Source organism: Episyrphus balteatus, chromosome 2 (genome assembly GCF_945859705.1).
Source record: "Episyrphus balteatus chromosome 2, idEpiBalt1.1, whole genome shotgun sequence".
NCBI classification, from domain to species: Eukaryota; Metazoa; Arthropoda; class Insecta; order Diptera; family Syrphidae; genus Episyrphus; species Episyrphus balteatus.
Window position 1 is genome coordinate 10243300 of NC_079135.1, and position 13938 is coordinate 10257237.

Here is a 13938-nt window from a genome sequence, read left to right on the forward strand (position 1 = left end):
AGTGAAGTGGTGGTATGACAGTATCTACCATAAAATCAAAAATGAAAAGTTATTTTATTTTAAAAAACGGCTCCAACGATTTTGATTAAAATATTTTTGTGTAATGCAACAAATAGGTAAGACTAAAATAAAATAAATAGGTATTTTACGAACCGTTTTTTTTTATTTCTGAATTACTTGTAGGTATATTTTTATATATCTTTATATGTATTTATATTTCCAAAAATATTGAATTGAAATACGTACTTTTAACTTTTTTGAAAACGGGTTGAATTGTATTTCGAAATTTTATTTTTTAGTGTTAAGCCTACTACGCAGATCGAGATAAATTTTAACTCCCATACAAAATTATTTAAAAATTTTAACCAATTTTCGGTTTGCAATATATGCACCATTTCGAAATTTAAGAAAAAACATGGGGTCGAATCACCGCGTACGTTCGTTAACGTACTGACGTGACGTTATGTCTCTATCTTTTTCTTATGATGAAATAGAGACAGCAATAGTCAAAACGATAACGTATGATCGTAATCGTATGCCGCAATTCGACCCATGATTTCAGTTCAAAAACATAAAATAAATAAAAATAAATCATTATTAATGATAGAAAATGAACAACCACATCGTTACTAGGGAGAATAAAACAAATTATTTAGTTTAATTTACAAAATAGTATTATAGTCCATTGAAATGTTACAAAAATTTGACCGAACCTTGCATTTTGGGTAGGACAAGATTTTTTTAATTTGATGTGTAGGGGAGGTTAATGTGAGTATACAATCTAGTTTTCGGGGTTGAAAGCCCCCCATTTGGCCGCCATCTTGGAAAAAAGGGTGTAAACTGATTTTAATCGATATCTTGCGAACGGTAAGTCCCACAAAAAAATGTCTAAAGCGATTTTGTAGATAATTTATTTCTCTACAATTTTGATTAAGGTACTTTTTTCTGTGAAATTGAAAATAAGAAAGTTATACTTGAAAATAGATGTACATTTTCAAGAAAAAAATCTTTGAAAGGCCATAGCTTTTTTTCTACAACTTTTATTGAAAAAATACTCATGACAGTTTTTAAAGATCATTTAATTTCCAACAATTTGATGTGCTCATTTTGCAGATTTCGTTTATATAAAGCTGCTGCAATGGTTTTACAAAAAAAGGTAACAATTTATTTTCGTACTTTTATATGTTCATTTTATTTTTTTTTAACTTCAATACAGGCTGATTCAAAAGGATATGTAGGTTGGGTTGAAACAAGAAAAAAATCATGAGGTATAGGAGGGTCCATTCCCTACCGTTTAGTCAGATCAATTTTCTAAAAAAATTGTCTACAAAATCGCTTTAGACATTTTTTTTGTGGGACTTACCGTTCGCAAGATATCGATTAAAAGCAGTTTACACCCCTTTTTCCAAGATGGCGGCCAAATGGGGGGGCTTTCAACCCCGAAAACTAGATTGTATACTCACATTAACCTCCCCTACACATCAAAATAAAAAAATCTTGTCTTTTTTTTAATGAATATTAATATTCTGCGATTGGAAAATACGTTTCCATAAGTTTAATTCTCAATTTGTCCATGAAAACAAAAAATAAAAGGGTTTTTGTCACGATTTGCCATCAAAAAAAAGACAAAAATTTGAAATTTCACAGTAAACTCTGAGGTTTGCTGCCTCAACTTCTACTATTTTCGGAAGTTGAGCAAACCAGAAGTTGACCAACTCGAGAGTTGAGAATAAAAAGTTGAAACTGTCAACTTTGAGTGAAGAAAAACAAAATCACAAGTTGAGAGTAAAAATCCTCAAGTTGACTCATGTCGTTTTCTATTGACTTTTGAGATTTTTGTGTATAATTCTCAGATTTTCAACTGCAAATAGAATATGAAATCTAGTTTTGTAATTGTGTGCGAAATCTGTGCGTATAAAAAAAAATAAAACAACAAAAAATGTTCAGACAAATGTCAAACAGAGGAGTGTCTGTGGAAGTGCGTGTTTGTATGCGTGAATCTTGATAAAAATCCAGAATCAGATTCTTGAATCTCAGATTCATTTTTTTGTCATTTTTTTGAATCTCAAGACGCAAATAGATCATGAAATCTGAGATTTGTCCACTATTTCCCCTCTTCACCCCCCCTTTCAGCTGTCAAATTCACAAATCTCATTCTGAGATTCGTCAATAGAAAACGACATTAACTTTTAGTGAAGAAAGTCCGCTTACCGCCACCACTGAAATATTTAATACTATTGTCCACCAGACGTCGCCATAATCGTGTTCACTTGTCAAAAAGCACTGCCTTACCATTTACAATTGGAATTCAATACTTCTCCAGTTCCAACTAGAAAAAAACTATACAAAAAACACCAACGAAATATTAAAAGTTGTTTGAGAAAACTGAAATAATTTTTTAATAAGTATTAAATTACTATGAGAGTAAAATATAAAAAGTCATTTAAGAAACTATAAATACGAAAATCCATTTCCATAACCAAATTCCAATGTTATTGGTGAATGGTTCACCACTCGTCTACTACAACTTCATTCAGCCGGCGAATTTGAGTTTGCATTTTTATATTTTCGCTTGTATTTTTGTTGTTTTTCATTGTTTTCCTTTTGACAGCTTCTTCGTGTTTGTACATTATTTTTTCTGTTTCTTCTTCTTTCTACCTTTCTAACTATTTTCGTTCATCAATTCTCCGTTATTTTCATTTTTTTTTCTTCTGTTGTTCATTTCGTTTATTCCTTCTCATTTCATATTCTTCCATTTCAAAACACACACTTTTCCCCGACCCGTTTTGCGCTTGTATTTCTCAACTCGAGCCGAGCGCTGCCGGAACTTCGCCAGTTCGCCTCAATGTTGTGAATCGACGTGGTGTCTGCGTTGCGTCTCGCGAGGTTCTTCTATTTTTTTTGTTCCCAACAAAAATCTAAAACGAAAAGGATGTAAATGTGTGAATTTTGTGTGCATTTTTCACAGTGAATTTATATGATTACAAAAAATTTACTAAACAAAATTTTATAACAAATATAATACACACACATTCAAAACAAACAAAAGGAATTATTCTCTTTTCTTGTTTTAAATATTCTACTTTTTCCCACTGTGAAATTCTATACACAGCAGTTAGTGTGTATAAATTTTTTTTATATAAAAAAAAGTAAAAAAATAGAGAGAATCCCTACCCATTTTTTGTGTGTTTCAAAAAATAAGGAAGAAAAAAGAGCACAAGTGCATAAATGAAGTTTTACAAGTGCCGCACAATTTGTCAAATCTTTTTGCCATTTTTTCGCGTTGCAATTATACAAAATCCATAAAAAGTTAGGCAAGAAGAAGAAAGTTGAAAAAAAAGTAAGAAATACAAAATTACGAAGTGAAGTTTTTTTTTCTACTTTACTTCCGCCACGACTCTGCTTCTCTGCTGACTATCAATTTTGAGAGAATATTGATGTACATCAGGAGTTTTGCATTTTTGCATTTTGGAATACAAAATATTGGATTATTGGAAAATAAAATAAAATAAAAGAAATGAAAAGTAAGTCCAAGTGTGTTCTTCTTGTTGGGATTCTATATTATTATTATTTAAAAAAAAAGCAAAAAAAAAACTTTTGACTTTGATGAAGAAATGTTGAGAAAAAAAATAGATTTTGCTTTAGGGTGGGACACTATACCTATATTTTCTTTTTGGCTCTTATTCTTGGTGTGTTCATTCAGCAACCCACCCGACCTCAACTCTACAACTCTACCTACCCGCCACCCACCCACCGGCCCGAACACCAACACACAACACATTTATACCCCCAAAAAACCACCTCGATGGAGCATGTCTCATCCTTTTTTTATATATATCTCCATTCTCTCCACATTTCCACAACAACAAACTATCATTGTCGTTGTCGCTCTCGTTGTCGTCCGTCTCCACTCCGTCCGTAGTCATCGTCAACAAAGAACAAACATATCCAATGGGAATATATTTTCCCGTTTTTAATACACCATTTACACAAAATGTATAATATACAGTGTGTCAAGAGCAATTTTATAGTAATAACTTCCTTTTTTTTTGTGCAAAATTATTTTTGACAAACTTCATGCCTATTTAAGTTTTTGAGGTTTAAAAAAAAAAAAAAAACACTTAAAAGTGAAATGGTTGCTCTAGTTTGTTTCGGATTACTTAAATGGATGTTGGTTGGTATGTTATTAAAAGTATTAACTATGTGGGTTGGTATTTACATATTTTTGGGAAATGTGACTGTGAATTTCTGTATTATCTACAAATTTGTTATTCAATTTTAAAGTTCAAGTGACCTCAACTCCAAAGCGTTTCGCCCAGGTACGACAGTGGGCTCATCAGTTAGATCTGTCGTACCCTTACTAAGATTTTTATTATTTTTTCTTCGTTAACAATGACAGAACCGCATGTTAATTAAATGAGAATAGAATCATTTTATAACAAAAAAGTTTAATGCAAATTATATATTGTTAATCAATTTTTTTTTTCAAATTTTCCATTTAGAACAGAAGAGTTTCTATGATATTCGGATTAATAGCCCGATCCTTAGGAGTTGGACCTGGTAGTTTGCTCATAAAAAAAATGATCTAGTACATTAACTAATAGAACTACTCTTTAGTTTAGATTGCTCCATCAAATATATACCTCTCCAAAGTTGCGTATTCAATACATACCTATCAAATTACGAAAAAAATACAAATAAAATATTAAAAGGTACTTTTGGGTTTCTACCAGGCGTTGAAATTAAGAAATATTTTTCACTATTTATTTAATTTTTTGTTTTCGTTAGTTTATGTTTATGGTTTATTATTTTTCATCTTCATAATGTGTTACTTAAGTTGTCACAGAAATACAAAAAACCTGGGGAGTATTCTGGCCCAATCGGTAAGGCACTAGGAGATTGTGAAAATACTAGTGTTGTTGAATTTTCACCTGTTATGTGATATGTACATAATATTGAGCAAAGAATCGTAGATCAATTGAATACCGAACAAAAATATCATTTTGAAATGAGTCGAGCGGATCAAATAATGGTATTGTGCTCCCGTATTAGCAAATTGACAGCCTAGAAAAAAGGTACAATCAAGATAGGTCACAACTGCGAACAGAATGTTGAGAATATATTTAGAATCCTTTGAACCATTTGAAAATCTAAAAATTCTTTTAGAATACATAGTCAAAGTATACACACCAATTTGGTTTTCAAATAAAAACAAACCGCTTTTGATAGATAGAGCAAATCACGTATTTGAAATCTCTCTCTGAAGAAACGCTTTTTTTTGCACACCCCAATAACATTTTGTCTAATTAAAGGAATTTCTATAAGTAAATTCCAGTAATATTTTTTAACTTAAATAAGTAGGTATATGAGTTTTAGAGTTTTAAATCACGAACAAATTGATACCTATCGGAAAAATTTAATTTTTGAAACTAATGGATTTTTTACATTGAAAGTTTAGAATTTGTGCATTTGTGTTTTTTTTTGTAAAATGTACGCAATTTATAATTAAATGTTAGCCAACTTAGTATCCGAACTAGCTAAAACATGTACTAACTCTGCTACTCGATATATGGTACATGCCGGTATTATAGCGAGAATAAAGAAAAGTACGGTAATGAATTTTTGTTTATTACTATTTTTTAATTTATTATTGTTTGTAAATTAGTAAAAAAAACTATGTTAACAAAATGTCCACATTGGCCTCAAAGTCAAAAATTATCATAAGCAAACAAATGGAATAGATACATATTTAACATCTGCGAAACCAAAAAAGATATCAACATTTTTTAAAAGCAGATACAAAAAACAACATTTCGTCGAAAAATAAAGAGCTTTACCAAGTTCTTACAATTAGTAGGTATTAACAAAGAAATTATCATTAAACGTCTACCTAAGTAAGCGTTTTATTAAATCAGCTCTAAATGGTATCAACATTGCAGAGCGTTACTGTAGAACAATTTATTTCTTAAATTATACCCAAAAATTACGTCTTATCTTATTATTCGTTGTGTCTGTTAAACAAATTTATAGAACTAAATATATTTAGGGCAAACTATAAACTACCAAGCAAATAAACATTACAAAAACAAATACTGTGCTAAATCTATAGCGGATGGGTAGAAAACTTGCCCCTTTTGAGGCAAGTCACTACAACTATTTAATTGACCTCTTAAAATCTGGCGTTAGAATAGAAATAAAGTACTTAATTTTCGTTTCTGAAAGAACTATTATTCACAAATAAAAACAAAAACTGAGTGAACTCGTGCACTCTATTCAAAAATGTAAATATAAATATCTTAACCATGGTTTTGTTAACTGAAAATCAACAAAGTACCTACATACTTTTCTTAAGACTATTATAACAAGTGTTGTTCATTAGTTTGGTTCAATTAAGACTTGTGGAATATTTCATTGTAACAATGTTTCGAAAGCAGGTCCCTCAGAACATTCAGCTCAACATATTTAATAAATATAACGATAACCAGTCTCGAAATTCTATATACACAGAATGTTTTAATAATATGTCAAATATTTCACGACAATTCAAACAATTTCGAACAAGAGGAAGCGATAGAAATCGGTATTTGTCTGGTTTTTATGTCAAAAAACATGTTTCACCAACTGACAAAGTCCTTACTTTATAGGAAAACAACCGTTATTTTGTTCAAACGAGAGTGTTGAATGATTAAATTTTAATAAGGATACAACCACAATTTAAAGTCATGCATTTGACAATTAACTAAAAAAGTTACAGGCCATACAACACCTCTCTCCTTATAAAAAACACACTTGGAAAAGGACTGGTTTTTGAAAAAGTTTGTATTTAAGCTAGAAACTCAATTTAACTATTTTTTTTTATTTTTCTGCTTTATTCTATTTGATAGCATTCTACTCCCACAAAAAATCATTAAAAAAAAACTTTTTTATGTGCATATCCAAGCGGAAGTGCTCCGATTTTTAAAGTTTAAGTAAATGTTGGTAATAAGACACTTGAACTTTTATGGAATTTTTAGCCAACAATGCAATGTGTTTCAAAACCACAAAAGAGACATTGTTTTCTTTTCATAAGAAGGTATATTTTTTAAATTTTATTGTAAAATCGAAAAAAAAACTTAATTTTTTTAGTTCAAAGTTAACAGTGCTCTTCAATATATCAGATGATTTTTTATTCTGTTTAAGGGGGGAAATCCCTCTGGAATTTTTTATTTTTGCATTATTTTTTTTTTTGCGTAATAAATTTATTTATCAACCGAAACTATTTTCAGTGGTCTTAGCCTTAAATGAAGCCTCAAAAGTGCCTAGATAGTCCCGAAACCAATGCGCTCCGAACCTACCATAGTACGAAAACGAAAACTTTAAACGCATTTTTTTCGAAACTAGTTTTTTTCCGCGCCGTGCAATGTAACTCGAAAACTAATGAAGCTATCGACTTGAAATTTGAAGTTAATTACTCCTTAACTTATTGGCCACAACATGAACCTAAAAGTTGAATAAAATTTGTACAGTAAATATTTTTTTTAACTACTTCTTTGTAAAAAAAACATGATTTTTTTCGTTTTTTTTATTTCTAATTTTTATTTTTCATTTAAAACAAATAAATTTAGGTTCATGCAATGCGTACTAATATCATCTAATGGAAAAAAATTCCTTTTTGATTTAAGATGATTTCCTGGATCTGTGCATTTCACGGCGTAAACTAGAGGCGTCAACTTTGAAAGGCTCCAGAGCCGCCATATTGTTTTTTTTTTTCATTTCAAAAAAATTTTTTTCAATACTTAATAATGTCAGTAATATCTTGTCTTTTTCCAAATTTCAATAAGTGCTTTCAGTTTTTCATAAAAAAATATTGAAAAAGGTGTCGTCCAGAGGGATTTCCCCCCTTAAGTAGGTACATAAATATTTTTTTAACACACTGTAGATTCTGAAAAATAAAATAAAAAAGGAATAAAAATAAGGAACTACATAATAGTGTACAACAAATACAAGCAAACACAAAATGGGCAAAAAAGAGGAACATTGGGGAACACTCTCCTCTCACTAAAGCGCATGCATTCAAAAGAAATGTTCTCTCTTTAGTTGTTGGCTGTTCTTATATTCTGAATTACCCTACTAAATCTTGAAAAAGTCATCAGAAAGGGAACGAAAGGGAATTACAGAAATCATAAAAAAAAATACAAATTCTTTCACACAAAATTCACTTCCTGGGGGAGGTTGGTCTGTTCTCTGTTGTAACGTTATGTTCTACTACATTATTATTTTGGTGTTCTACTAAAATATTACTGTTTTTTTTTTATAATACACTGCATCCCCCTTGAAATTCGTACTAAATCATCTTTTTAAATCCCATTCATATTCCCAATTCCCGCATACACTTACCAAAATGCGGGTTGGGCTCATTTTTGTATGAATCAAGTGAATTCTTTTTTTGATGTCACCCCATTTTGTGTTGTTGGTATTGTTGTTGATGTTTTTTTTTAGGAGATGTGTTTTGCAACCTTAAATGACCCAACTCGCTGGTGTTGAAAATTAAATCCAGACATTTTTAGATCAAGCGTATAGAATTTTTTATTTTGAATTTAAGCAAATAACAATAACAACAACAATAAGAAGGCTGTTGGCTATGGCGGGTAGTTAATATGCACCGAATGTCGTCTGGCGAATTTGCGTGTAAATTATTCTTCCCAATCAGACTTACGGTTGGGTTTTATTTTTATTGCCTAGGGGCTTGTTAGTGCGAAACTATTATTACTTGTGTGTGTCTGATTGGGTTGTTTATTTTGTTTTTTGTTGGAACTTTCATATAAAAAATGGTGCCTTACATTTATTGGTTTGTCTTAGTTTATTCAAAATAAGGTGTGTTATTAGGTTTTATATTCAATGTCAAAAATTGATATTCCAAAATTTACAAAAGTATGGATTCTTTTAAAGCTTCCTTCAACCAAAAGAACGTTTAATATCTTAAATACAAAGCAAACTTAATCAGAAATAAATGTACTTTTATATAAATTACAAGGAAATGGAACCAGATTATCAAAGGAACTATAAGTAATTAGTTTTATAGTTACAGTTACAGCTTAATGTGTTCAAGTACCTATTCCTATACAAAGTTCTTTGATAAGCAAAATGATTCAGTTTAAAATAATATGTACATTTCATTTAAACGTGGTCGCGCTGATGCAAAAGTAAAAGCCTCGCACATGTAGAAACGCAATTAAAAACCCTTTGTGTAACATAAGACGTGCTTGTATAGTGAATACTTTCCCAAATAGGTTCATTAAGTATAGCCAACAAAGGCGGGATATTATTATTAAAAAAAAAACAAAACGGCAGCATTTAAATGTAAGCACTTTTATAGGCTTACTCATTTTTTGCAAGAACAATAGAATGAAAAACGAGTCAAGTTACTACAAATCTTCGTTAATGGAGTTGCGTATAGAAGATTTTAATCACAACTTTAATTGAAAAAAAAAAAAAAAAATGCAAAACCTTTAATGCATTCCCCTTAGATTGACAAAAATTATTTAAGCTTATTATACGCAATTCACAATCAATAACATAGTCGTATTAATTTATTTGTGTTTAATTATTATTTCAGAGACCTCCAGCAAGTTAATACTTGTGCGACGACAAGTGCACCATGTTTTGCCATAATAGATTGTTTGGGTTAGCAAGTGCATATCATTATTTGTTCGCAGTTGTTGATTTAATTAATTAGCAACAACCAGACATGTGGCACTATCTCTTATGGCTTTTCTACAAATTTATCACAGAAAAATACTTGTACCGTTAATATGCAAAAAAAGGTTTTAAATTTTCTTTTTAAAGAACAAAAAGAACATGATGTATCTATGTAAAAGAATCTTATGTGGTACAAATGCAGTCAAAATACTTTATTAGTTCGCTTCTTGAATTTATATCGTGGGCACAAAGCTAAAAACATGAAACTGCAAATTTGTAGTTTTGATAAAAACGGCTTCAAAGTTTTGGAAACTCATGCAAAATTATGAAAATTCGTGCCACACACATTGATAGTTTAAGCTGCTAGGAGACAGATGGAGGATTGGGCTCGCAGTGAATAGAGGGACCGATAACAAGTTAAATGACGCATTAAAGTGAAAATATCCAAAAATGCAGAATCGTGGTTTTGGCTTTATGCTTCCGATACATGGGTTATTTTAGGGCCAGTTGCATAGTCAAAACTTAAGTATATTATGCATATGATACACGGAGAAAAAAAGGGCACCTTAAAATAAAATGATGCCCATCTTAAATACCACCCTTTTAAAACAATATAATTTCCGCTTAAAATATGTTTAAATTCTGTTAAATGTAAAGTGAACTTCATTTCATTTTAATATGCATTTTTTATCTTAAAAAACCGATGAATAAATTTTAAAAATTATCGTCAAACTTTAGTTGCAGTTTATTATATTATACTTATTTCCAACAGCGAGACAGTTTTTTTTTTTAATAAAATGTTTCCACATTAAAATGAGATGATTTTCCTCTTAAATTAAGTGGATTTCTTTTAAATTAGCATGTTCAAGAAATTGAAAAGATGTGTCGGCTTAATTTAAGACGGAATTAATCTTGGCAAAAAACCATGCAGACATCCGCTTAGGTCTTTTTTTCCGTACAAGAAACAGTTTCTTTACGTGGTCGAAGATAGATACGATCCTAGGCCTCTGGAGTCATAGTGCAACGAACTAACCATTGTGCCACGGGGTACAACAATAACACAAGGAAACAAACAAATTTTGCTTAAAAATATGGTCTTTTTCTCCTGCTTATGCATTGAAAGAGTAGATAATGTTAAAAATGGATTTTGCAATGAAGAATAAGAAAAGAAATTAAAAAAATAAAATTTATAGCTTTGAAAATAACGCGATTACTTATAACCAAAAGACCAAATAAACTTTAAACCTACCAAAGCCATAAAAACCTGCCAGTTTGATAGGATTCTACCAAAAGATCAAACCGTGATCATAATAGCACAAAAAAGGAAACAAGAATATTCAACTTAAGTATCCTTTGATTTAGATGCTTTATACTGTAAACTTTGTATTACAAAACACTTCCTTTTCGCAAAAATCCTTTTATGACACTTTAGATAATAAAATTGTCAAAAGCAAAATAAACTCCCATGGTGTACTACCTACATGTTTCTTTTCTTTATTTTTTTCTTTTCGGATGCTTTATATTTTTAATGATTTATTTTATTTTCCTTCAAGTGGGTGAGAAGGTTTTTTTTTTGTTTTTATTTTTATTTTTATATCCGTTTCATAATAAGCAGAAAATGAGACAAGCTGCTACTTTACATTGAGAAAATGTGTAACGTTAGCGCAATTTGTTACCACATTTTATTTTTATGAATACTACAGACTTGTGTGAATTTTTTCGTGTCATTTAAAACCAAATCATTATTTTTAACTGTCAAAATTTAAAACATAGAAGTTTGTTGCTTAAGAGAGTGTTTATTTATGAAGTTATGAGATAACCGTTTTTCTGCCTACTTAAGTCACTTTGGGAACATTTAAATGTAGACACTAGTAACTGGGTTTGTTTGTTTAAAATAATTTGGTATTTTATTTTTCAAGAGTTGAATCATGGTAATGAAGAAACTGCCCCAACAATGAGAAACTATGTAACATACACTAGGTTTTGTGAGAAATAATTTACAAAAAGTAGCTGAATTCTTAAAAAAAATTGTGAGAATTTACAACAATTTTCAACTTTTTAAAATTTTCCAGAAAGATTTATATATAATTTTTCAGATTGGGATTCTATTAAGCTCAAAAATCATACTGGTTTCTTTCTAGCAGCTCTAGTTTATGAAATACTTCATTTTTAATATTTGGGGAATATTCATATAATCCAGTCAAATAAGGGTTTAACCTCGGAATGAATGTTAGTAGAAATTTTTTTTGCTCAATATCTTCCTTTTGCCATTCTATAACATATCTCAAAAGTCTAGAAAAATCTCATGTCCGCTTGTCGCGATTCCAAGGTCAAATCGCGAAATGGAGATTTTCAAAATTAGCAATAATAGGCTATGGTATTATATACACATATGATACATGATTTCAAGGTATTTTTTAATACTGATTCCAAAAAATCTAAAATCAAGACAATCTGACGTCTCTGGAAAAAGTTATACCTGTTTTTCATCTGTCAACTCATATTATTATAACAGTTGCAAACTTACTGCCGAAAAACCCTTAAAAGTTATGGTAGATGAACTAAATTTTGCATAAAGATTTTAGAATCCATCATTATTAAAAATCAAAACAATCCATTACAAAAAATGTATATGCCTACGAAATAATGGTATTTTTTGATGGAGGGGCAAAATTTAGGATATGCACTAAAGAAGATTCTTGTTCATCTTAGGAATAAGTGCAAATAGGCTAATTTTTTCATTTTAATCTTTTTTTGGATATTCTTTAATTACCCTCAAAAATCTAAAAAAATCTCATGTCCGCAAGTCCTAATTTTCTTGGTTTGAAAGTAAGGTGCAGATTTTAAAAAAATTGGAAAACTACACTTCAGATTTTTGTGTCAGATCAACATGAATAAGGTGCATTACTTTTCAGGGATGGTCAGGTTGACTTGTTTGTGAGTTTTGTTGGAATTAGTGTTAAAAAATACCTTTAAATCATGTCGCTTATGTTGGTATACATATAAAAATTTAAACTTTTCTTATTAATTTTTTAAAATCTGCACCTTATTTTCAAACCAAGAAAATTAGGTCTTGCGGACATGAGATTTTTTTTAGATTTTTGAGGGTAATTAAAGAATATCCAAAAAAAGATTAAAATGAAAAAATTAGCCTATTTGCACTTATTCCTAAGATGAACAAGAATCTTCCTTAGTGCATATCCTAGAATTTGCCCCTCCATCAAAAAATACCATTATTTCGTAGGTGTATATATTTTTTGTAAGGGATTGTTTTGATTTTTAATAATGATGGATTCTTAAATCTTCATGCAAAATTTGGTTCGTCTATCATAACTTTTAAGGGTTTTTCGGCAGTAAGTTTGCAACTGTTATAATAATATGAGTTGACAGATGAAAAACAGGTATAACTTTTTCCAGAGACATCAGATTGTCTTAATTTTAGATTTTTTGGAATCAGCATTAAAATATACCTTGAAATCATGTATCATATGTGTATATAATACCATAGCCTATTTTTGCTAATTTTGAAAATCTCCATTTCGCGATTTGACCTTGAAATCGCGACAAGCGGACATTAGATTTTTCTAGACTTTTGAGATATGTTATAGAATGGCAAAAGGAAGATATTGAGCAAAAAAAATTTCTACTAACATTCATTCCGAGATTTACCCCTTTTTTCTCCTTATTTGACTGTATTAATATTATTTTTTCAGTTTTCCTTATTTTGAGCCTCCATTGAATTTTTCAGAAAAATTTATATTAAACTTAATGTATTTAGCGTCAGTAAACCTAAAAATGACACTACCTTATTTATTTCTAGGAGCTCTATTTTTTTGAAATATTTAAGTTTTCCAGAATTTGGGGGTAATTTCGTACTAATTTTAAAGTTATGCTTATTTTAACTGTTTAACATTTTCGAGAAATTTTTTTGTCATATGCATTTGGATTCACTAAGCCTAAAAATCACTTGAGCTGCTTAAAAAAAACTAATGTTGTTTTCGGAATCAGCACCCTAAATTTAGTAAGAAATCATAAACAACGGTCTGGAAAATTGTTGTGTGTTATCATTTGCTACACTGCATTACCGACATATCATTAGCTATTTGTATCAGATTTGATTGTGATGCAAATGCAAAGTAACACTGCACTTAGAAATGCAGCCCAGTCATTCTATCATTAACTTGAAATGATTCCCTTCATACTCACTTCGACAGCCCTAACCACTAGGTATACCACTGCACCGGTTAGATTACCATAATC

The 13938-nt window shown here is 30.1% G+C and overlaps 1 protein-coding gene across 4 annotated transcripts in view; it reads left to right on the plus strand.

Annotated features, from left to right (window-relative positions):
- The first annotated feature begins 2865 nt into the window (after positions 1-2865).
- Positions 2866-13938, plus strand: part of LOC129909158 (uncharacterized) — a 96161-nt gene continuing 85088 nt past the window's right edge. For all 4 annotated transcript variants that reach the window (XM_055986149.1, XM_055986153.1, XM_055986154.1 and 1 more), the window contains exon 1: positions 2866-3524. The gene's annotated coding sequence lies outside the window, so the exon portion shown is untranslated. The remainder of the gene's footprint in view (positions 3525-13938) is intronic.